This window comes from Dermacentor variabilis, chromosome 3 (genome assembly GCF_050947875.1).
Source record: "Dermacentor variabilis isolate Ectoservices chromosome 3, ASM5094787v1, whole genome shotgun sequence".
Taxonomy (NCBI): domain Eukaryota; kingdom Metazoa; phylum Arthropoda; class Arachnida; order Ixodida; family Ixodidae; genus Dermacentor; species Dermacentor variabilis.
Window position 1 is genome coordinate 135,490,743 of NC_134570.1, and position 12,684 is coordinate 135,503,426.

A 12,684-nucleotide genomic window follows, 5' to 3' on the forward strand; every position below is an offset into this window, starting at 1 on the left:
TATAGGAATGTATGGCTTTGCGAAATAATCATTTATTTTTATTGTTTAGTCCTGTTAAAAATCTGTTGTTGAACCATGGGGATGAAGGACGCTCGGTTAAAGGGATAGTTGGTATGCGAGTCTCAGTGAGTTCGATCATTTGATCTTAAATAACGTCCAGTTAGCAGTATACAGTGCGCTTCGTGAAATCTGTGATATACCAGCTGTAAAACTCGCATAGTGCATTGTTAATACAGATATATTCACCTTTATTGTAAAATACCATTTTCTTTGTTTTTTTGCTCTGAGGTAGTTGCCAGGATAATTCTCCATGCAGTAATGAGTGATCTCTTAGTTCTGCTAGATGTGTTGCAGAAGAAACACTGCCAGGATGGGATGTTACGATAAGGCCGAGTGTGTTAGAGCACTATTCGTTTTTTCGCGTAGGGGTAGGTAGTAGCTGCGTCAAACCAAAGGTGAGGCATGCGTTAAGAAAATTACATTACAGGACGATAGCATACACCGATAGTAATTCGTAGGTACGAAGAACTAACGGCACAATACGCATAAAATTTCTAGAGGTGAAGAGCTATTGACAATCCAGCAAGAAAGGCTGTGATGGGCAGCTATCAGAATGCCTCCTCCGCGTTTGCCTACAAAATCCCGCCTGAAAATGTAAAAATCAGGGAGGAATGAATTAAGTTCTGGGCTATCGACGGTGGAATTCAGCCACGTTTCTGTTAGTACAAGAAGCTTACAATCAGAAGAACCAACGAAGCTACAGAATGACTCACGTTTGGGCAGCAAGCTTCTTCTGTTCGTATAAACAAATGATACATGGGTACTATTTTCTTTTACGGAAGCGCGTAATGGCAGCTATGAAGTTGATTTACCTACTTGCAGCGTTATCATTCTTGTAAGTTCAGTTATCCATGATTAGCTTATCGTACCGAAGTTTAAAAGGTTTCTGCTGCGATTTTCCGAAGTCGATTAGTTGATTACGTGCATGCCGAACGTTAGCTGAGTAGTCTTCTGATATGCTGTGGTTGGACCCTTTTAGTTGTTTAGCCTTCGAAAAATACGTTGTTTGACTTGGAAATGCGCTAACTTGACAATTATAGGTCTGTTTATATTAGTGCTGTATTTGGCAATTCTACGAGCGTGATCTACATCTAAGGGGTCTAATTTTATGTTAAGTTTAGAAGTGCAACGTTCCGCAGTCTTGTTCTCCGATTCTTTCCACGTTTCCCGTCCAATATCTGCTAGGCCACAATACAGAAGTTTGTAACGACGAGCCCTATGTACTAAATCATTTAGTCGTGATGATATGTAGGAAATAGCTTTTTTGAATATATCGATAACTGTTATGATGCAACTAACTTCGGTCTTCATTGCAGCTATGGATGGAACCTCGTCTTCAATTTTTGTCAGTCGCCTCTTAATGCCGTCAAAAATTTTATCGTTCTGCGATAATCTGGTTCGAATTGATTTCACTTCGTTTGGACGAGGCGCCTGACCTGAGCTTATTTCCTCCAATACTGCAATTATGTCACAGGATGCCTGCGCAGAACTGAAGCGTGCGTTAGGGCCGGGTTTCGATTCTACGTCACCAGAGATTGCGTGATTTCGCAGGATGACAGACGTGCAGTCGCGAACAACGGTAATGCAGCAGCCTGGGCTTGGCAGCACTAGCAAAGCGGCATAGGGGGAACGAACGACATGCATAAATAGGTTGTTACCTGTTAAGTGAAAAGGCATCCGGCTTCAGTGAACCGCATTGTCGGAGTGCTGACACGTCTACTGGTGAGAGCGAGTGGGTGACGTGTTTTATGCGTGAAGGCCGATGTCTGTGCCGTGCGTCGGCTGGAGCAGGGCAGCATGATGACACAAATGCGGTTGATTTCTGTTCAAGGGTGGTGCAGCGCCGTTGTCAACGGTGCTTGTTTCCATTTTAGAGCATTCGACGGCAGTCGAGGTAGGCCCGTCTGTTGTACTACCGCGCCGAGGGTGGGGCGAGCCTATACCTCGCGCGACTGTGCACAGCAGGCTGCAGACGTGAGGCGGTGCGGAACATTCATCAGAATTGGCATTTCCTGGCGCAATATTGAGGAGGTTCTGCCAAGCAGCTGCATCCCGCAAGCCAAGACGCCGTAGGCAGTGCGTTCCCGCAGTCTTTGTGGCGACTCCGGGAGAGCAGCAGATGCCAACGGGACAGCATAAGAATGTGAGCACCTGCAAGTCGAAAAGGCGTGGGGCTTCAGTGACAGGCACTGCCGCCGTGCTGCCAAGCCCACTGGCTGATTATATATTATTGACTATCCATAACTACGATATTGACTGATCTACGCGAGTTCTTCAGTATCTTGTGAAGGTACAGGCTCTGTTGCTTTAAATTCCGGTTTGTTGCAAGCAACACGCTCTGTTGCTTTAAATTCCGGTTTAAATTCGGTTGGAAATTTCAGCCTTCCAGCTCAGTGGCTATGGGTTGTGCTGCTGAGGGCAAAGACACGAGTCTTATTTCAGCATTTGTGGGTCGCATTCTTCGGGAAGTATAGCGCATGAACACTTGTATACCTTGCGTTATATTGAAACGTGCACTTGTTTATCTTTTTCGGCTGCCCGCTTTTCACTGCCTAACAAATGTTATCGCTCCGCACAGGAGGATCCCGCATCTATCCGAAGTTTCTCGAATATTATCGATGGTTCTATCTGCCGTCTATTATCACCGAAGCTTGTGTTCTCTGATTGAATGTGTGATATGAATTGTGTAGAATTTTCTGAAAGACACGCCGGCACCAGCAATTACTCTGGAACCTTCGATCACTAACGTTTAAAAGCCAACGCACTTGACCGGCAGATCACATTTTCACCGAGCGCCGACTGTGATCACCGCTTTCGTAAGCTTTGAGCGTAGCCTGTTTTTCTCGGGTACAGGTTGGCCCGATAAAGTTAGTTTCTCCATTCACAGTTTTGTTACCATGTCTTTGACCGTGGATACCACGTGACATTTGATAGAGGTGCCTTGCGTTCATGTACCGGACGCCCCGACGAGCTGTGATCCAAGCCCGTACCGCGAAGACAAAACCAACGTCGTCCTGCACCATCGAGCAAGCCGCAGGCCGCAACAGCTGCCTCCGGAGCACGGACTTCTACCTGACAAGATCAGGAAGCATATGGCCACGGCAGCAGCCACGATGACAGCTCCAGTTCCACCTAAAGCGATCGGGCTGCAGCAGCCTAGAGAACCACCGACCTTCCGGGGATCATCATTTCAAGAACCACAAAGCTGCCCCCGAACGTATGAAAGAGTCGCTAAGTTCAAGAATTAGAACTACGACGACAAGCTGGGCCATGTATACGTCTGCTTAGAAGACGCCACCAGGACGTGGTTTGAGTGCCACGATTTCACCCTGGTGACGTGGGACCTCTTCCGCAGCAGCTTCTTGAACACCTTCACGATAGTCATCCGCGAAAAGAGGTATGGGGCAATACTGGCATCCCGTGTGCAGCTCCCAAACGAGAGCAGTGCGATCTACACAGAAGAGATGTCTGTTACGCCAAACCAACCCGGGCCTGTCTGAGGAAAAGAAACTTCACTTCTTGCTGCGCGGTGTGAAGCAAGAGCGTTTTGCAGGAGTCATCCGATACCCGCCGCAGACAGTAGCTGAGTCTTCGATAGAGGCAGCGACGATTGAGAAAACTCTCTAAGTGCGTACTAGTCAGTACAACCGCTGCTGGACGCCAGACAACGCAGAAGTTCAAGCACTCTGCTCCAATGATTTGCGGGCGACGATAAGGGCAGTCGTGCGAGAAGAACTGCGGAAGTTGTTTCCAGCGTCGCAGCCCCAGGTGAAATCGATTGCTGGCGTGGTCAGAGAGGAAATTTAGAGGTCACCCGAAAAAAGATTCGAGACGTTTCAATGTACGCATTAAATAACCACAACTTGTCCACTGTATATCTGAATATTCACCAACACAATGTCCAGCTTCATCCTTTATATTCGCGGCATCTTAAAAAAGGAATTTTTTGTCATTTATATTTTCAGTTCTGGTGGTGGCTTTTATAAGCGAGAGACTTGATTACTTCTCATGAGTTCCATAATAAACAGAGAAGCACAAGTTCGTTCTCAAGATGCGATATCCAGCGTACCACTTATTCCTGTGAAGGTTTATGTGAATCGAGTTTTTTTTTCTTTTTTCTGGCAAATCAACATCATTATTTTTTTTTCTTCTTTAAGCAGTCTTTTTAATTTCGTCCACGTTTCTCGAGCATTGCAATTTACGATGAGAGAATTATTTCTGGTTACAGCAATGAAAATTATTGTCCTAAAAATTGTAGGTTGTGATGTAGTACTTCTTTATGTTATTGCATTGGCAGTGTCCGTAATGCCAGAATTCCTGCGCCCTTATTGGTGAGAACTTTCCGGATGATGAAACCGGCCGAAAGAAGGGTAATCTGTGTTCCCCTCGTTTTTACGACAATTCTATCGTTCATAACATTCGGCGTAGTTCGCATATTACTCAAGAGGGCGAACGTATAGGTACAGCGCAAACAAGCAACTCAACAGGCATCAACACCTGACTGGTACTTCGAGTGCCTTTTATTTATCCTGACACAGCAATTTTGTTGCAACAACGTGTTGAAACATCGCTTACAGGGTACTGAGGAAACACTGCACCAGCGCGATAGCATCAGCGCAACACTGGGAGGAACTGCTGTGAACGTACTCTCGGGATGCGCGTACGTGACGTCCAAGGTGTCTGATTTCTTACTTTATAAAGGGTCAATTCCAACCGTTTCTTGAAACATGTGACGTATACGTAGAGAGTGATAACGGCAGGATACGGCCGTTGCTGGCTTTTAATAAACAGGAATCCTGCAGCGGAAGTCAATGCAAATAAGAAAGAAAAAAAAAGACGTCACGCAACGTCTCTTCTGCGCAGGCGGCAGAAATATTGTTGTGTATAAAAAGCTGTGAATAATCCCCGCGTGGAAACAATTTCACAAGAATATCCGCCACTGAGCATTTGGCCGCGAGTTCGATCACCGGCTGCATCGGCCGCCTTCCAATGAGTTTGGCACAAAGAAGGGCTCAAATGTTAAATGCTCATGTTTGTGTCAGCTGTGGGTGGTCTCTACAGCAGGACGGCTACGGCCCAAACGGTCCATTGGGGCCGGGTTGCCCGAGGCGATTTTATTTGGGTTCTTTATATTATTTGAAGAAACCATTGAGGCACAAGCATTGTCCTGATTACGTATTAGCGCTAATTTCAAGACATCGCCTGTGAAAGGCCGAATTACCGATTTTGTTATTAACTCGCAATTTTCTATTCTCGTCACACTAGTTAATTATCCGCCACTATGTCTACAGTGTTCAGCTTGCTTTAGCGTCAATACTAGAACTCCACTACATCACTGGTTATGCACCACGCACAAAGAATTAGGAGTTCGTAGAACAACCGCGGGTGGTAAAGCGTACTTCAGCGACACCCAGTAGATCCTCTTTAGTGGATTTAATAGGTTCATGGAGCGTTAAGCATATAACTTGGTTTCCTATATGTGGTGCGTAAGTACAACGTGCAAACGCCCGTCCATTACCGTTGAAAGAGCGTCCATCCATGACACATATTCCCCTCTATTTTGTTTTGAAATCAGTTGGAAAGCTCCGCAAAACACTTCATTCTAGTGCGAGCCTTTTATGTTAATGCATGTGTATCGTTCACTGCAAGTATAGCGGTAAGTATAGCGGTAAGTATAGCGGCAGTAAGAGGCTTCGCAACACTTGCTGCCGAGACGGCTCTTTCACTGGAATTCTTTAGCTATATATATATATCGGTGGTCTCGTGATGCGGCATGCTTGGTCTGGCATGTGAGGACACACGCGCTGGTCACAGTGCACGGCTAGTGTTGCAAACTATAAACCAGACAGTAATATCAGATGGAATCAAGTGGGAGCGTTATGCTCTGTGCCCATTAATAGTCATTCTAATGCGCAGGCTAATAATACCCATGTCACACGGGCACCCATGAACTCCTTTCAGATTAGGGAGCATGAGACTTCATAAGGGAGTTCGACGTCAAGGAAGTTGCGGTCGTGTCACACGGCCGATAACGAGGTTTTAAAACTAGCCGCTAGATGTTCGTTTTTTGGGCAAGTACAAGAATGTAAGCTGTAATGACGATTGTAGCTATTATGAATAATGATCCTTCCATAGGAATATTATTCAATGTATTTGATGCGAAAGACATACAGCTCATTAAGAATCAAAATGCGCTCGCTAAGCATAACATTGCTTGCTGACAGCGACAGTGGCCACCCTGGGCTTATGTGTGGTTTCCTTTGCGGCGCGGCTAGCCACCATTACGTGGCGAGTAGGCTCTGCGTTCTGCAACCCGAACTGGTGCAAACTATACTCAGAACACAACATTTCGTACACGGTGACCTCGTGGGCTTTCCTTTTATTTTGTCTACTGTGCCGCTGTGTCAGTCATGAGTGACCACACACACCACTGCCCGGCTATCACGACAAAGGCCACGTTTACACTAACCCGACGCGAGCGGGTCGAGCCAGTAATCGATGTGACGGAGCCCGACGTGACCGCGTTTACATGAACTCGCTTCTGACGAGTCCGGACAACGACGGCACAAAGCGTCGAGCCGAGACACCATCGCATTCGAACTGGGCTTGCGATTCCCCGCTGCCGTCTGCAACACCTCTATTGCGTGGGTGTTATCGCCACGATGAGGTTGCACTGCACATTGGCCGGACCCGTGCGCGTTCACATGCACGCTGCAAACGTGTCGGGCTGGTTGAACCTACCCGATGGAGTCGGGCTGACTCAGCCTGACTCGACGCTTGTTCAGTCCGGCCGGCTAGCGTTTACGTGAACTCGTCAGGCGTATTCCAGCTCGACAAGCCGACTCGACCCAATTCTGCAGGGTTCGTGTAAAGCCCTGAGAAACGAGAAAAACATGGCACGAAGCGGCCTCAGTCAAAAGTATGGTGCAGCAGCAAGCGTAACTGGTGCTGAATTATGCTTTAACCTTTATATAATTCAAGAGAAACGTTCTAAACACACGCAACATAAATTTTAATGCGAACAATAATTAAATTATCAGCCTTACAGCAAAAAGTTTGGGCACGAGAGTACTCCCGTCAGCCGCCGAGGGAGATCGCCGATCTCCTTGCACGAAAAACACCTTTAATCTCCCTCAGCGGAAAGGCGACCGTGTGACACTGAGTGCATCTCCCTCGAGATAAAGATGACGGAGTTAAAAGGAGCTTGCGGGTGCCCGTTTGAAAAGAGTACAAGAGAGATGCAGAGACGCGATAACCTGTTGGAAGAGTCAAATATACAAAGATAAAACTAATAAATTATGCATTTATGAGGTGAGGAAACAAAGCACCTCATCGAAAATCTGGGTATTTGTTAAACTGTAGTGAAAGAATAAATATGTCCATATTATCTCGTTTACATTCCATGACAAAATCAACCGGATTTGTTGATAAGAAATGGCATAAGAGTTAACGTACTGAACACGACTTCAATCTGCGAAATCTTGTTCTTTGTGTTAGTGGCGCTGTCAATGCACACAAACACACACACACACACACACACACACACACACACACACACACACACACACACACACACACACACACACACACACACACACACACACACACACACACACACGCACGCACACGCACGCACACGCACATACACATGTTCGTAATTGGCCTATAGAAAAGCATGCTCGCTCCCCAACCGCCTTCAAATTTAGGCGCACTTTCTTAAAGCGAACTTTTCTTTGCCTCTTCCTTCGACTTTACCACTGCTGGTGCTGCAGTCTCGCACGCCATGTCGGTATGTGGTTAAGAGCGTAGATATGCATGAAAGGAGCGTGAGAGAAAAAAACTGCCGATGCGAGAAGCTCGCTTGGACATTTCCACCGCGCCGCGTGTGCACAATGCCCTCTGGAAGTCCCTGGGCGTCGTCGCAATAACCTCTTAACAGCTTTGGTTATCCGCGACCCCCCGCAAGAAGCATTGTAGAAGCTGCAATGCAACGCGCAACTTCAGAGTAGAGGCGGATAAAGTGACAGAAAGGCAGCAGGAAGAAGAGGCAGAGAATGGGTAGAACCGCAGGGGCAGTTGCCAAACAAGTGAATAACAGCATTGGCACTATTCACTCGCAGTTACCATACATGGGGATAGGGCGCGAGAGGGAAAGAGCGACGTGAGACTGCAAAGAAACGCTACTACTATGGACAGGACAGCCATTGCGAGCTAACTGAAGGTGCGGTACGCTGCGTTTATATTATTTTTGGAAAATAAGCACCCTGTAAATTTGTGAAGCAGACAGCTGGCGCAGGTCCTGCAGAGGCAAAGTTGTAGAAAATCACAGTAGGATCTAGGCGCCACTAGTGAACCGGTCCCATCTCATATTGACACTTCTGTGTCTACCATAGTAGCGTTGTGGCTATGTCATTGTTCGATGTCGCAAGTTCGAACCCGTATTTTGACAGGGGCGAAATGCAAAAAAATATCCTGCCTCTCCCGTAACGGACAGCAGCTGTAAGCATAAAATGACTACCGACAAAGCGGATTGGTTGGATTAATTACGACGACTACTCGCAACCGTCTGACAACCATTCTCGGCGCGCCAGACGCTGCCAGCCTGGTCACGCAGCGTGGCGACGCCTCTCGAAGGAGGCGGAGCAATACCTGCGCCGCGGAACTCACGGACCGCTGGTGTTGAAACGGGGACAGGCAACCGTGTCTCAGCGCCAAGAGATGACAACTAGGTGTATGGCGCTCTGTATCTGCGTTTCGAACGTTGCTATTATAAATGCCAGATAAAAATTCAGCGTACTAGAAGTTAAAGCTTGAGTCATAGTGTGAAGAAACATTAGGAAGAACTCAGAAGCAATATATTTTCTAACTTGTTTGGCCAGTAACTACCGTATGTAATGCGGTCCTGTACACATTGTTTGTGACCAGAGGCCGTATTTACTTTACTATTGACTGGTCGCCTGGATGACTTCGTTTTGCTTTTGCAGCGATGTCAGGATCTTATCGTCTTAGTGCCTGGATAACGGCTCTGGCATTTGGATGAAGGTCACTTATACGTCGCCAACAACCGGAGCTAAATCTTTTCATGCTTAAAACTTTCGTTGACTTAGTAGACTGAGGTGCACGTTAAAGAACCCAAGGGTCTCACGATTAATCCGTAGTCCTCCACTACGGCGTACATCCCAGTCCAATTGTGGCTTTTTCACGTGCAGCCCCATAGCTCCGTTAAAATTTAATACTGCTGTGACGATGCGATGTGCCATGTCAGGCAGTGACAGTTCTCAACCCTCTTAGAAGTTATGAACAACGGCACACAACAGCGGCTCAAGCAAAGAAGTCTCCCTGTGTCTCCTGTGTGCCACGCAAACAGCAGTGGTACACGCAAGGTAACGTTTACCATCAGTTTAGCGCTCGCGCATTGGACTTACTATTGAATGAATACAATATTCGCCGTCAAATTCGCAACTAATTATCGTCAATCAAAGCGAACAACAGAGAAGGCTTTGCTCACATCGATTCCCCAAAGAGCGTGGGATCCGTATAATTTGAATGTAGAGGTATATTGGGCCATGCTGACGTTCTACAGAGGCGTTCGAGTGGTCATGGGGGATGTTCGAGGAACCATGTTCATTTTATTGACTGTCAGAGTGCCTTGTACATATTTTTGCGTCATAGCACTGCATCACTCTTTAGCTGCTGTTTAACCCTCCGTGGTACTTAAGTTACTGGGTATGGCGTTACGCGGTTGAGCTCAAGGTCCCAGGTTCAATCCCGCCTTCGTCGGCCATACTTAGAGAAGGCTAAATGCAAGAACGCTCGTCTACAGAGAATTAAGTTAGTATTAAGCCACTCTGTTTGGTCAAAACTAATTTAAAGTTTGCCACTACAACAGGCCTCGAAATCGTGTTATTTTGACACGTGAAATGCCAGAGTTTACCGTTTTGCTACCGTTATGATAATCTCTTTTGTTCAAATTTATTCATTTGTTTGCTTATTTATTTATTGGATAATACCATAAAGGCACTGTCAAAGGGTATTGCATAGCTGAGAGTAGCTGGGGGGAGCAAATAACAGAGATATTATACTCAAATAATTATATGCTACGAAAAAAAACACTGCAACAATGTACTGATTGTTCTGCAATAAAAATAGAGCATTCGCCGATGCAGGTTGTGCAGAGGGCAAAAAGAACGAAAAGGTGCGCTGCCATTGTATACTGCAAAGACACAAATTTTCCCATGCAAGACAGAGTATGCCTTCAATTACATATAAGTAAAAAACATTTAAAAAGAATATTATTATTATTAGGAAGAGAGAGAGAAGAATCATACGCAAATTACTTGGTATCAAGACGTGAGATAGGTGCCAACAAGTATTCTAAATCCGTTACATTGAATTGCAATGTTAGAAACCATGTAAATGTGTACGCATACAAATGCTTCCAATTCAAAGCGTTATGAAAGCATACGACATTTTCCGCACGCGCAGGCGATGCTTGCTTAGAAGGAAGGAAGGAAAAAAAGTAGAGAAGGAAAGGCAGGGAGGTTAACCAGTTTAGCGTAACCGGTTTGCTACCCTACACATGGGAGAGGGATGGGTGCGATGAAAGATGGGGAAGGGGGAGAGAGAGAGAGAGCACATAGTACAGCACACAAACATCGTCCGGTAGAGTCTATCAATCTGGCATTGTACGTGATAACACTGTCAGAGCCGCTTGTCCAATCCCGTCTCTTTCAAAAACTGAAGTAGTCCCTTCGTCGCCTTCACCTGCGATGTCTTCTGTCGGCGGCATGTGAAAATCGTGTCGAGGGACAATGGTCTAGTGTCAAGGTGCGCGAGAACGGATGCCAGGGACTGTCGCTGAACATTATATTCAGGACAGTCGCACAGAATGTGTTGCAGCGTCTCCTCGCAAAGACAGGCATTGCAGAGAGCGTTGTCGGCCTTTCCAATGCGGAATGAGTAAGATTTCGTGAAAGCCACCCCTAACCATAAGCGATAAAGCAGAGTCGCCTCGCTTCGGCGGAGTCCAGTTGGCATATAGAGATGCGTCAAAGAGGGCAGGTGGTATTGACGGTTGCTCTGGTTGGTCTGGCTGTTTGGTGTGCACCATGAAGAGAGCGTCATCTCCTGTGCAAGCACTCGAAGTCTGCTAGCTGCGTCGGATCGTGAAAGCGGTATGGCCTCTTCTTGTGCGTCTTCAAGAGCTGCCCGAGCTGCTTTATCGGCGTCTTCGTTTCCAGTGACGCCGCAGTGACTTGGCAGCCACTGAAACGTCACGCGGTGTCCTTTCTCCTGTAATGTATGGAGTAGGCATCTAATATCGAATACGAGCTGTTCGAACGGCCCGCGACGCAGAGCTGATAGTACAGATTGTAGGGCTGCCTTTGAGTCGCTGAAGATGGACCATTGTCGAGGTGGCTCCCGACTGACGAAACGGAGTGCAGCGCGAAGAGCAGCTAGTTCAGCAGATGTCGATGTTGTCGGGTGGTCAGTCCTAAAGCTGATGGTAATAGCTTTTGCTGGGACAACCACAGCACCGGACGAACACTGGATGTTTGTGGAACCATCAGTATAAATGTGTTCACTGTCCGCGTACCTCTCGTGCAGAAGAAGCAGAGACAGTTGTTTGAGGACAGGCGACGACAGTTCAGACTTTTTTCCGATTCCTGGTACACTGAGATGTACTGTGGGGCTGATAAGACACCAAGGGGGTATCGATGGTTTAGATGCAGCGGTGAAGCCCGAGGGAAGTTTGTCGTTGTACTTGTTGATAGTTTTAGAGAATGATGATTGGTGCCTGTCTGAAGGTAGTGCTGCAAGGTGGTGATAGGGAGCACGTGCAAAATGTCTGATGTGCGTTCGCAGGGCTTCCACCGTAATGTGAGTTCGCATTGGATGGTCCCGAGCAATCGCAAGAGTCGCCTCTGTTGACGTACATCTGGGCAAACCAAGGCAGACTCTGAGTGCTTGAGCTTGTACTGCCTGCAGAACACGAATATTTGTCTTGCAGGTGTTGTTCAGTACAGGTAGACTGTATCTTAAAAAACCGAGAAAGAGAGCTCTGTAGAGTTTAAGCATTGCGTCTACTGACATCCCCCACGTCTTCCCTGTCAAGTATTTGAACAACTGGGAAGTAGCTGTCAGGCGCCGTTTCATGTAGGCCACGTGTGGGCTCCAACAGAGGTCTCGGTCAATAATGACGCCAAGGAATCTGTGGTTTCGGACATAGGAAATGGTCCGCCCATTGATTGAGATGATATAAGGCGTCATCGGTTTCCGAGTAAATGCGACTAGTGCGCATTTTTCAGGTGAAATGCTGAGACCCTGTTTACACAAGTAGTTCGCTGTCAAAGTGGCCGCTCTTTGAAGTCGCGCACGTATCTGAGGACGTGTGACTGCCGAAGTCCAGACACAGATGTCGTCAGCGTATGTTGAAATCTTGATGGTAGTTGGCAAGCATGCAGCAAGTCCAACAAGAGCGAGGTTGAATAGCGTCGGGCTGAGAGCACCGCCTTGAGGAACGCCCCTGCTGGTATAGCGTCGCGTAGTTGGGCCATCGTCAGTTAACACATAGAATGATCTTGCAGACAGGTAACTTGCAATCCACAAAAAAACTCGACCACC

The 12,684-nt window shown here is 46.9% G+C and overlaps 1 protein-coding gene and 1 long non-coding RNA gene across 3 annotated transcripts in view; both read right to left on the bottom strand.

The window, feature by feature from the left end:
• LOC142574207 (uncharacterized) overlaps positions 1–2,089 on the bottom strand; it is a 118,327-nt gene extending 116,238 nt beyond the window's left edge. For both annotated transcript variants that reach the window (XM_075683356.1, XM_075683355.1), the window contains exon 1: positions 1,719–2,089. The gene's annotated coding sequence lies outside the window, so the exon portion shown is untranslated. The remainder of the gene's footprint in view (positions 1–1,718) is intronic.
• LOC142574209 (uncharacterized) overlaps positions 1–12,684 on the bottom strand; it is a 161,514-nt gene that overhangs the window by 122,595 nt on the left and 26,235 nt on the right. The window lies entirely within an intron of this gene.